Below are 12,761 nucleotides of genomic sequence, written 5' to 3' on the forward strand. Positions count from 1 at the left end.
AGCAACTGGTGTTGGGCATAGAGATTAACTGTTTTGGTATCGTTGAACTGGAAAAGAAAATACAATCCAAAGAATGCAAACAGAGAATGCCCTTTCTTCACTAACGTTTCTAGTTAAAGCCACTCAAATGGCATGTGTTTTATTTAGTAGTGGTATCACAGATGCGGATTTCTCTAATCCCTGACTACCTAATGATGTTCATTTAGGCCTAAGCCTGTTGTGAATGACAGTCAGAAAAACTACCCCATAGAGCATCTGAGTTCTTACTGGAGACAACAGGGAAACACAATACCCTGTAGTGAAGGCACAACTGCTTAGTTGAATAGTGTGAGGCTGAGCTTCACGGAGGCTGGTAGCAGCATATGCACCGTTACAAAACCGTACACCTTGAGTGCCTGTACTCATATTGCTGCTGCTGTTTCATTTCAACATTATTTAACGCTGATATTCCATTCATTGCAGCCATCCCAAAAAAGATCTGTGCTGGAACAGTCCTTGGTCAGTTTTGACCAAATGGAGCAGTAGCTAAGCCTCTGAACTCATGACCTGGGATTCATAGGCTTCATCTGCCCATGCAGTCGTTGCTGCTTGAGCCGCATACTTTATCCCAAAATCGAATCCGGGGAAAATGGAATAAAAGGGTACAAGCATAGCCTGGGGGTAAACCTCCAATGGACCAGAGTCCCTTCAAATCAAATCAAATCAAAGTTTATTTATCAAATGCACAACAATACAGCTTGCAGCAGTAGTTGCTGGCTATGAAATGGCTTGTCTGTGAGCTCACAAAAATCACAAGAATCACAGAAATCATAAAAATCACAAAAACACAAAAATCACAAAATTGAGGTTATGAAAATAAAGTTACATAATACAGAATTACCTTCATACAGAAACTGGGATTAGTGTGAGCTAGAGGGCTCAGAAAGGGCTTCAGGGTTGAATACCGGTAAAATGAAGAGAGGAAACGATCGGAGTTTGGGTCATGGGAGCCTGTGTCTAGATTTTGATCACCTGCAACAGGAAAGCCTCTCTTCACCAGGGGAGACATAGCCGCATGTCAGCAGCGAGGCCAGTATCTCAACTTCCTGTTTCCTGTGCTGGCAGGGCTCATCGCAGCAGCTGTGCTGTCTGTGTGCTCTGAGTCGCACAGGCGCAGCAACCAGAGCAAGCAGTTGCATCACAGAGGATCGCACCAGGGTGATGAGATAGAGGTGGGCACTAGCTAGAACCTGAGGCCACAGCCGAACACACGCCAGAAAAGCTCCTCGAGCGGAGCTGTCCCTCAACACTCACGAATTAAAGAATTAGGAAGAATGTGTCGTTTAAATAATGATAACAGGAGGAAGCATGTGCTCGTCTTCGAGCGAGATTATGTGTGAACTGTCTGGAATTGTGAAAAAAAGTGTTGCTGGTTTTAAGAGCTGTGAAAATTCAGGACTTGGCCATGAAACAGCATTAAGTAAAAGAGCCTTCACCTTAATCAAGGATAGTGAAATGGAAGTGAAGTTTTCTACACTATGTAGTCCATATTCATTGTGTCATATGTGAACTATCTATACACTTGCCATCCAAAATATTAAGAACCCCCTGTCAAGCAGACTATCTCAGTCAGTCCATGCATAGTTAACCTGAAGATTGGGACATAGACGACCACCAACTAGCTCGGCCAACAGAATACCCGGATGTCAATCCTACTGAGACCTGGTGGATTACCAGCTCAGATGATCCCACAGGAATAGGATCCCACAGTCCTGCCAGAGAGAGTCTGGACAGGGTGTTTCACAACCTGGTGGCACACCCACCAAATCCTGTACACAAACTCTTCTTGCTGCTAGCTAGGACACAGCACACTATTTGAAGGTGTTTGAAAACGTTTCTCTGCGTGAGTTTGTCTTTGACAAAATACATTTACCACAAACCTATAACTCTTTGTTTCCACTAGAAGAAACCTCCTGAGGGCAAGAGTGCAAAAGCCCTCGCAGACTACAAATCCCAACGCAGGGGAAAAGTTAATGAAATGTGTAAAGGGCAGTAGAGAGACGCAATTTTGCTTTTCCCCCTCCTCTTTTTTGTTTATTGCTGACGAAGGGTAATTTAAATGAACTGTTTGAATTAGTCCTCCACCATTTCAAACGCACCTATAAGGAGGCGGCGCTGCTCTGAACTCGACCGATAGGTCGAAGAACTACACTCGAAACGCAGCCCTGACGAGAGGAGTGAAATTTGAGCAAACAGAGACACCTGCTGGTGAACCACCGACCCACAGCCTATTCGACAAATAATATAAAACGAACAAATACAAAAATTAAACATGATCGTTACGTCTGGGGTTCAGCGTAATGTTAGCAAAGAGCTGACACTGGCTTCGAAGAGCTGATTTTAGTTTCCCTGATACATAAAGCATCACATTCAGTTTCTTAATGAGAAGGCACGCATTAATCAGTTAATGAAAGGATTTATGAAATTCCATTTTCAGTAGGGACACTTTCCCTGTTCCTTTCAGTTAATAATGAAGATATATTATAATACATGTATTCCTATATTGAAAATAAAAATGGAATATTTTGTATTTTCCTCTGGTCATAGGAATAACTCCAAAATAAACAGTGTGCATAATATAAAATAAACAGTCCTCAATTTAATCAAGACATTTCATTAATGAGAAGAAAACATGTTAGGGAGAGCCTTAATCCTGGGGCTGATTATTTTCCAGCTGATCGATGACTTCCCAAAATCGGGGCCCCTGATACACAAGAATGCCAAAGCAACTAGTGCTCTGTGGTACCTCTCTTTATGTGACACCCTGCAGCAGTGTGAAGGCAGCTCAGAGTCTGTCCAGAGAAGCTCCAAGGAATGGGTTTGCTGTAACTGTTCTAGAGGAACAGTCTGAAAATATGCCATATGACTGTCAGTACTTAATATTCCTTGAATGGACAGGCAGATCCAGGCGAGCAACGTTTTAAGACAGATCAAAAGTGTTAAGCATCCTCCAGTATTGCCTGATTCATGTAACTTTCCGGCACGAGGAGATGGTTTCTTTCCAAACTGGTGTACCTAGTTTCGCAACATGTGGCGCGACTCTTACTTGCCCAAGCATTGTCCTGTGATACGCGCACTGTATCGCGTAGCAGAGACACCTGCTGGTAACAATCGGCAATGCACCCAAGTATCTGCTGTAGTTCGTGGCTCGTGATGAATGATAATAAAAGCGCTGTTCTGTAATCGTGGCCCTGTACTGTTAAACGCTGAATGCACAATAATTCATTTTATTCGCGGTTAATAACATCAGTGTTAGACACTGTCCTCGAACAACAACAATAATGCCAATTCATAATGTGTCTTTTTCTTTGTGTTTGTGTCCATAAATGTGCTGATGAAATACACAGGCTTCCGGGTTAGCGCGACGCCTGACCCAAGACACTTTCTGATATTGATTGGCTCGGTGGATAAAAGATTGCAACAAATTACACAAGACTAAATTATTCCATCATTACAATCATCGCTTTTTTTGTTTGCATGGACTAGACATGCCCTTTATTTTCCGAAATAGTTTTCATGCCCCGCTAGATATTACTTGGTTTTTCTTACAGTGCCAGACACAGGTCACAAAACGAGCGACAAAAAGATTCGGTGGAAAAAAAAAGGGGGGTGACGCACAGATGACACGCAATAACCGCTACGTATTGCTCTCACGTCACGTCACGTCGTACGTGCGCGTCAGCCCCTGTGACAGACAGCGGCGGATTCCAGGGAGGCAGGCGAAACGGGTTTGGGGGAGAGAGTGTGGGAGACATACACACACAGACGGGGAGGGAGGGAGAGTAAAACTTCGGGATAAGAGGAAAAAAAAGTTTCACCTCGCCTGAAAGCGGACCAGCGAAGGGCAGCCCGAGACCGGAACCGGTGCCTGGGCTCGAATTGGGAAGTAGCGGCGTGGGAAAACCTTTGCGTGGGGAACGAGACAGGGGGAGAGAGTTGGGGGGATTATCTACGAGTTGCGGGAGCGGTGGGGATGATGAATAGGAGGAATCTCATGGAGTGATGTTATTGGTGATTCCCGAAGAATCAAGACGGAACAGACGCCGGGACGCAAGGAAATAAAAACCGAGAAATCGGCGATCCGAGTGCACCAGTCTGCGGGCAGGTAGGAGCCAAAACTGGTTTTTAATATAAAAAGACCCACTCCTTTCTGGCGAAGGCTGTCTGTCGCCTGTGTCTCACTCGGGCAGGGAAACGGAGCCGGGAATGGGAATTGGGTACAGCTGACCACTGCCCTGTCAGGGTTACCCAGTATTCCCGTCCACCAGGAGCCCCTCGGACGGGGAGAGGAGTCCGGAGGGGTTGCACACAGCTCAAGGAACAGGGAAATAGGGGGTAAGGGGCGCAAGGTTTACATATACGCGTTTGTTCTGACAGAAAAAAAAACCCAAAATGAAGGGGCTTGAGTTGAAGACTTCGACTCAGTCAAGCCAGACAAAGTCGTTTTGTTTCGCTCCCAGCGGCAGAAACCTCTCGTGTCACGGGCGGCACTACGGTTAAGTCTGACTTATCACACACTCCAGTGGATGAAAGGCGTCTTTAAAAACCGTTCAGTTCTTGAAAGTCTGGAAAACATCTGCTGACTAATTAAAAAAAAAAACATACTAGCCTGCGTATATTTTTCGAACTCGCCAGTGAGTAAGCGCTGTTCCCAAAGTTGAGAAACCAGAGTGAGTTAGCTAACCGGCATTGAAACATTTCTGAACTGTGTATTACCTTGTAATTCATATTTTAATCAAGGGTCTGCTACGCAGCCGAATGTGAGAAGGGGGGGGGGGGGTTCAGAATAGAGTATGATATCGTTCTGCATTTTTAAAATGCATTAAAAATCAACTGTCCGGCAGCACAATTGCCATCGCACTAAAGCGCATCCCTGGAATGCAGACGCAGGTCCATATAGTGGCGGGTACAGTATGTCCTACAGGCATGCAGCTGGCAGCTACAGCCGTGTCTAGTTGGGGGACCTTTTTTTAATCATCCCTCTAATTTACATACACTCGTGTAAATTAATACACGTCTTTTAGCAGAACTGCATGTGCTGTAAGTGCAATCAGAGAAGTCCCACATGGTATGAGAGTCGAATGTGCACACCACTAGTCTTGGTGGAGAAAGGTTTTCCTTTTGCCAGGGGTCCCTGAACCCCTCACTGAATACAACATTGCCATAGAGGGTTGCCCAGGTGGTGGGGTTAGTGGATCATTCCTCTCAAATCAACTGTCTTATCTTACTATAGTGCCGTTTGTTATTAAACCTGCCCTAGTAACTTGCGCCTTTTAACGAGGGTTCAATCCAAAAACAAGTCTTCTGGAGCAGGTTGTGATTTGTGTGACACCCAAATGCATCTGAATAACCTAAATATGCTGCATTTTCTTGCATTTAGGGACAGTAGCCATTGTAGTCCTGAAATATTGTGCTTGACTAAAGTGTATTTTTTAAACAAAAAAGGCTTGTGATCACAAAATCATGTAATCATGTATTCATGTCAGCATCGTGGATCATTGGAGCATTCACAGGAGAATGAACTAATGAACTAAGCCACGAAGTTCAAGGAAGAAAACTGCTTCGTTGGTTTGTGTGTATAAAGGGCTCAGTCTTTTTCATGTATGTCATTGGCAGAGCTTCCTTGTAATAGCAAAGGTAAGGGATTGTCTCAGGTGTGATGAAGTCATATAGGTAAGGATGGGCGACACAGTGGTGAGCATTGCTGCCTCGCAGTGCTAAGGCCCTGGGTTCAGTTCCTGGGGTGCTATCTGTGTGGAGTTTGTATGTTCTTCCCAGGTTTGTGTGGGTTTCCTCCAGGTGCTCCGGTTTCCTCCCGCAGTCCAGAGACATACCGGTAGGTTAATCGACTTCTGGGAGAACTGGCCCTGGTGTGAGTGTGTGTGTGTGTGTGTGTGTTTGTGTGTCTGTGTTTGCCCTGTGATGAACGGGTGTCCAGTCCGAGGTGTACCCTGCCCTGAGTCCGTTGCTCCGGCTCCTCCTACGACCCCGTACTGGCTGAAGTGGTGAGAAAAGGGATGAATAGAAGAGGTTGAGGATCCTGACTCTCCAGTAGAGAGGCGCAGTTTCATCCCCCCCCAGTGATGACTTTGCTTTAGGTTAAGCTTGCCTATTCATTTCAGTCCTTTGTACATCAGAGCTCCATGCGCTCTGGCAGAAAGCAACGGCTAACCACACACACCGATGTGCTGCTTCACAATTTAATAGGGCAGCCTTTCCAATCAGTTGTGCACCCGTAAGAAAGGAGCTCCCAGTTCAGGAAGAATATGGGGCATGTGCTGCATACTGCATTGATTTCACATCATGAATCAAACTTTCCTCTCCTGTTTTTGCCAAACCGAGAAGCAACTCTGTTGCTTTCTTGTATGGGACTGGGCCAGGGGACAGGAAGTCAGGTGCCCATCCTGTCTTCCTGTGCTAGACTAGAGCTGCAAGATGTGTTGAAAGGCGATTCGACCATGTGTTGTGAATGTTCTGCCAGCACAAGCAGGGAGGGTCTGTCTAAAACGGTGACACTTTCTCCTAACCCTGCAGTGCCACAGCTTTTCCTGGTGTTCCTTCCCGGATGGATCTGAACTCCTGATGGATCAGTGAAGCACATTATTGCAGTGGTGTCTACTCTTGATGCTGGACAACCTTTAATCCAGTTTGTCTAGGAGGTCACCCTAAGTTACCTATTCCCAGAAAAAAGTAAGGTACCAAGTTAGGTATTTTAACTTTTCATTGTAATTAATACACCTCATTTGGTCCATGTTGCATGAAGGGTTTTCAGATTTGTGTTTCCTGTGATTTCTAAACTGTGTAATTTTACCTCTTACTATCTTAATTTCTTAGTTGTTCCATTTCGTTGGACTTTAGTAATTTAATGGTCACCTATAAAACCACGTGTGACGGATCTCAAATATCCACTAAAGGACTATCCAAGTCCTGAGCCTTTGCAGTAGTTTCTCTCCCTGTTGCGTCTACCTCCTTCTAGCGGGAGCTGAGTAAAAGTGTGCAAAAGCAGATAATCAGCTTTGTCATCTGTGCCTTCGAGATGCATAGCTTTAACCATTTAAATATAATAACAATAATAATTGCTTACACTTATATAGCGCTTTTCTGGACACTCCACTCAAAGAGCTTTACAGGTAATGGGGACTCCCCTCCACCACCACCTATGTGCAGCCCCACCTGGATGATGCAACGGCAGCCATAGTGCGCCAGAACGCTCACCATACATCAGCCATCAGTGGGGAGGAGAGCAGAGTAATGAAGCCAATTTATAGATGGGGATTATTAGGAGGCCATGATTGGTAAGGGCCATTGGGAAATGTGGCCAGGACGCCGGGGTTACACCCCTACTCTTTTCAAGGAACGCCCTGCGATTTTTAATGACCACAGAGAGTCAGGACCTCGGTTTTACATCTCATCCGAAGGACGGAAATATGAATAATAATAATATAATAATAAACTTTATTTTATATATCGCCTTTAAAGGTGGCTTCTCAAAGTGCTTTACAGGATGACAATAACAATAAATAAGAAGACTACAACAATAAATAAGAAAATTTCACAAGACAGGACACAATTATAATTACAACAATACAACAATAACAATAGAGGAGACCGTGGAAGATGGTATTAAGAAGAGCAGAAGGGTGAAGAATGGAACCAGTTAAGTAAAGGCTTTTCTGAAAATGAGGGTTTTGAGTCTGGATTTGAAGGAGTTTAGAGAAGGTGACTCTCTAATATCCTTGGGCAAGGAGTTCCAGAGCTTGGGGGCATAGCAGGAGAAGGCCCTGTCGCCCATACAATGTAGACGGGCTTGGGGGACAGTAAGGAGGGCAGAATTTGAAGAGCGGAGGTTGCGAGGTGGGGAGTAGGGCGATAAAAGTTCAGACAGGTATTGAGGTGCCAAGCCATGTAAAGCCTTGTAGGTGAGCATGAGGATTTTAAAGTCTACGCGGAATTTGACCGGAAGCCAGTGCAAGGACTCCAGGATAGGAATGCAATGAATGCAATGTTCAGATAGAAAGCTTTTAATAGGATGTGTTTTAAACCCGTCTAGGACATTTATCTGTGTGCAAGTCCTGAGTGCTTTTACTCCCGTCCCAACAGAACTGCATGCTGGAAGAAGGAAAGAGGAATACGAGCAAAACTAGTGCCCATTTTCTTTAAAATGAAACCGATTTGAAAATGGAAGTAGTGAAAGAAAGCATTGCCATGGTGAAGCTGAATGTTCCCTTTCGTTATTAGTCTAGAATGAGAAAAAGAAGCCCTGTTCAGAGACGCTGTGCACAAGCGCTGAGATTGACACTTTAACTGTACTCTTCAGTTGAGCGAGTCAGATGAGTTGGGACCTGCTGCCCCCTGTCAACACTGAAAGTGCTGCAGCTTTGGATGACCAGACCAGAGCTGGGGTAAACCTGGGGACTGTCCGGACGGAATGCCTCTCCGAAGATTTTTTTCTTTTCCTTTTGAAGTGTCTCTTCAGCACACTAAATTCTTCTCCTTCTCCTTCGCTGCTTTGTCTTTTGGTAGATCTGGGGACCTCTCAAATTTTAGTTCTTGTCTTCCTCTTACTTTTAGGAAAAGGGGAAGTAAAGCTTGTCCCGGACCCCCACTAAAACCAGTCCCTATCGTTAGCGGGAGACGGGTCAGGCGAGGGCAGGACAGAGAAGCCGGTGACGAAGCGCGCACTTGTGAAAGTTTGTGCGAGGGACGCTCCGCGCTGCGAGACGGCTGACTCATTGATTCTCACTTTTGAGAAATCAAAGGGGATAGTTTGTGTCACCGACTTCTGTTCTCCTGGTATTTAACGTCTTGCCTGTGTCATAATCACTTGATGCTGTGTCTGAGTCATTCTGTCAGTGTTTTTGGTCCCAGACCGCTATTCTGTGTAATCGATTTCTTAACTCAGTCCACTGCCTCCTCCTCCCCCTCCTACGTCCAATTTTTTTCCACACAGCATTAATTCTTTTAACTTACTGCACCTTTGCTCTTTCCTCTAGTTTTGAAATAAAGCATGGTGGTGACTGCGTGATTATCAGTGTAAAGTACTGCAGTTTCAGACCAAACAAAATGATGCACTACTGGTCCGATCAGAGATCTTGAGTGGAGGACCAGACCCTCCAGGGGCTGGAGCTGGCAACCCCAGAGCCCAGCCGGTCCTGGAGGGGCTCAAAGAGGCGAGACCCTGCGGACGGCTCGGACCCCCTGTGCTGACCCCCCGAGGGTGGCCTTCCCTTACTGTTCGTGCTCGTGATTTCCCGCAAGAGCCTGATGGCTTCTGCCTTCGCGGGTGGAAGTGATTCATGGTGTGAAGTGGCGCTCGCTGTCAGGCAGTTACTGGAATAGCCCGCTGCCTTTTCGCAAGTCTGCCACGCGGAGGTGCTTGTGCCGTTATCTCCCAGTTTTCGTGCCCGTGCCATGTGTTTCCTGCGCTGCGCGTTTCCTGTGTCTCGCTGCTGCCTGCCACTCACTGTGTGGTCATGTGTTTTCCCATGATTCCGCAGTGCTGGGCTCTGCTCTCAGCGAATCACGCGCAGACGTCTGAGCTCTTACTCTTCAGACCACATCCCTGACGTTGACAAAGAGTTTGGAAAGGTTGTGTTGGTTGTGTGTGCATGCTTATTAAAAAGACACCCCGACTAATTTAAAGAGGCTCTGGAAATCTGAATTAACTGGGGAAAAATACAGATGAAGTTGTGGTCCTTGACCTAGATTGCACCTGTATTTCAGGAATTTGACACTGTTTTTCCTATTTGATTCCCAAACCTGAATCACAAAAGTACTCCTCTCTACCCCCTACTTTCAGAGCTTAATGACTTCCACAGCCTGACAAACTACTTTACCCCCCGGTCTTCTTGCAGATCTGCATAATCAAACCAAGCCTAATGCTGTACAGAGCAGTATGTGAGTGGCAGCAGGAGGCAGGCAGTCCTGTTCCCTGCGCTGCCTTCGGTACAGCTGCTTCCTAGAAAGATCCGTCGTGGTTCAGACTTGCCTCTTGGGGAACTTGTCGTGCCTGTTCCAGGAATCCTTTTCCGTGCGCGACGGTACCTGTCTGTGAGAGGATGATTCATCCCACAGGGGGTGTGGCCGAGCTGTCAGCAAGGGCAAAGCAACCGTATGACTGTTCTCGTGTCGTGCAGTTGTATTTGTATAGTTGTGCAGTTGGCCCATTCAGGCCAGACGTTGTATTGCAGTGAGGGCTGACTTTGCTATATCAACACTCACACCCACATACAGTGTATTTCTCACCCACATACAGTGTTCTTCCTAGCCCTGCAGCTTCACTCAGATGCTCTTTAGAAAGGTCTTTCTGCCAGGGAGACTCATGGTCCTGTGCTTACGGAGTTTCGATTCTAGTAGTGTGGAACAGACCGTGAGCATGGTTTAGCCTGGTTCATGTTATTGAGCAGAAAATCTCAACTGAAAGATTCTGCTCTCTGACATTGGGTTTGGTAAACTGTGTTTGTCGTTGGTGGTTGAATATACATTTAAAAACTCTATTCAGCTGAGCAAACAACACCCCGTCACAAGCTAGTCTGGTGCATTTTCAGCTGGATTTAGAGTTCCATCCTGAGACCACTGTAAGGTTGCCCATGTGTGCTGGTTTAATTTAGCAAGTGGAAACATGTCTGCATAGTGGAGATTTACAGTTTTCAGGGTCCTGTGCATATTCTGTGTTCCCTTTAGGTTAAACTGAGCTGTCCCAGGTTGAGCGAGAGAAGATGTTTAATGCAAGCAGTTCACCGAACAATAAGTAGCCATGCTATACTTAAATCCTACAGAGAAATGTGCCACTTGAATCCGATTTCAGCAAGAACGTAGAAATGTCAGGTGTATGACCATAATAAATCAAGTATATTGGAAGAATACTTTCATTTAAGTTATAAATAAAGACAGTAAATACAAATCATACATTTGAGGGCAAAATGTTCAAATCTGAGATGTCTGTGCAAAGATAAGGTGCTAGATTCGTTGCCGTTTTAAGGAGCGCAGAGCGTGTTCCTTCCACATTCTTGCTTCTAAACTTAGCCTGCTTTCTTGTCCGACCTGCTCGCTGAAATAGCAGCGTGAAAGCACTGACACAACCTTCCTGCCACTGGGTCAAGACCTGGGTAGGCTCCAGCCTGGGCAGCGGATGTCAGTGCGAAACAGCGTGACGACTGCAGGCAAACCTCTCTCTTGCCTGTGTCCTCCAGTGAGTCTCTTTTGCTGAGCACGTTTTCTTCCGCCCCGTCTTTCTTTTTATTTTTATAATAAGAGATCGCTGCTTCGTACTTGATTATATTTGGAATGGCTGTGTTCTGACACGCGACTGCCCAGAAATGACTCCCATGCCGCTCAAGGGTGAAGGGGTGGGGGCGTGCTCGTCTCCGACACGCACAGCTGGGGGCCCGGCAGGACATCCCTCATCTCATGTGTTGCGGACTCTGCAGCGCCAGAGGGGAGAGTTAGCGCTGTCTGGAGGGATGGAGCGACTCTCACTCATGTTGCGGAAAGCCTTGTCCCTTGTCCTCATGTCCCAGTACTCTTGTGTTTGCCAGGAAGCAGAGCAATCCTGACTGAAGAACCCTCCTGCCTGCAGCAGTCTGCCAGCCAGCAACCGGTTATTGGCCAGGCTGGGAGGGGTCTCTTTCATACTCTCAAACATTTCATGCCGAAGACTTCCTTTCTTCATGTGCAAATCCAGGATCTGATGCCCCAGTGATCGTCAAGGAAAAGCTTCCTCCAGATCTCTCCAGTATGAGCCGTCTTCTTCGGATCAGTATGAATAATTTTTTAAAGAAGGGCAGGATTATAATGGAGATGCATGAAACCAGATAACCTAGAGAGTTTTGGTAAACTGAAGTTGTTGTGACAGTTTAATGAGTATATAGTAAACAAATGCAGAGGGCTGCGTCTGTAAATAGGAGTTCTGCCACAACGACGGAAATTACAGAAAGAAGTGATTTTTGCTTTTGTGGACTGAGTTAGAGAAAATGCTACAAAACACGAGTGTTGCTCATGCTTTTGCCTGTTGCTCAGCTGTAAACTGTTAAATCTGAAACTTGATTTATGCAAGACTCTGTCACCTTCGTTAAGGGCAGTGTAATGAGCTGCTCATTTAGAACTCTCCAGTGTTCGTCTTCTCCATCTCCACAGTGAACGACAGCAAGGCCAGCCGTGCTTCAGACGGGCCCCCCTACTGTACCCCCCCAAACCCAGGGGAGGAGATCCGAGGGAAAGAATGTTCAGCTCACAAAACTGTTTGTCCATGGCCGTCTTATTTTAAGAACAGGGGGATCTGCTGTCTCTCACCTCTCCCCTAGAGCCCCTCAGTCCTGTTAGAATGCGTGTGATGCAAACCCTCAATACCACATCCCCCCCAGCCCACAGCCAGTTGTTCCTGTCCTGTGAGTACGAGTGCGCGGCTCCGTCTGCCCAGGCACATGGTTTCACTCCTCCAAGCATGCTCACTGCCAGCCGGGTCATCACATGCAGTAGGGGAACCATCAGAAGGCCCACACTGAAGCAAAACAACACAGCGCAGTTTAATACGAGCTAGACTAAGGGTTCTCTGTTGTTTTGGCTGTCGCATCTCAGCATTTCAATTTTGAGGCGTGGAGCCCTTTTCGTGTTTATGCTGGGTGCTCGTCTAGCTGCAGTCCGGCACGATGTTCTTCCTGTGCACCACTTGGTTTGAAGCAGTATTGCATCTTTGAAGTAGTTAGCTTGCTGATAGACAGGGG

The 12,761-nt window shown here is 46.3% G+C and overlaps 1 protein-coding gene across 5 annotated transcripts in view; it reads left to right on the plus strand.

Moving 5' to 3' along the window:
* Positions 1-3,724: 3,724 nt before the first annotated feature.
* Positions 3,725-12,761, plus strand: part of ppardb (peroxisome proliferator-activated receptor delta b) — a 32,545-nt gene continuing 23,508 nt past the window's right edge. For 4 of the 5 annotated variants that reach the window (XM_015342775.2, XM_015342778.2, XM_006628435.3 and 1 more), the window contains exon 1: positions 3,725-4,144. The gene's annotated coding sequence lies outside the window, so the exon portion shown is untranslated. The other variant, XM_069190341.1, reaches the window with a different exon arrangement.

This window comes from Lepisosteus oculatus, chromosome 5, assembly GCF_040954835.1.
Source record: "Lepisosteus oculatus isolate fLepOcu1 chromosome 5, fLepOcu1.hap2, whole genome shotgun sequence".
NCBI lineage: Eukaryota > Metazoa > Chordata > Actinopteri > Semionotiformes > Lepisosteidae > Lepisosteus > Lepisosteus oculatus.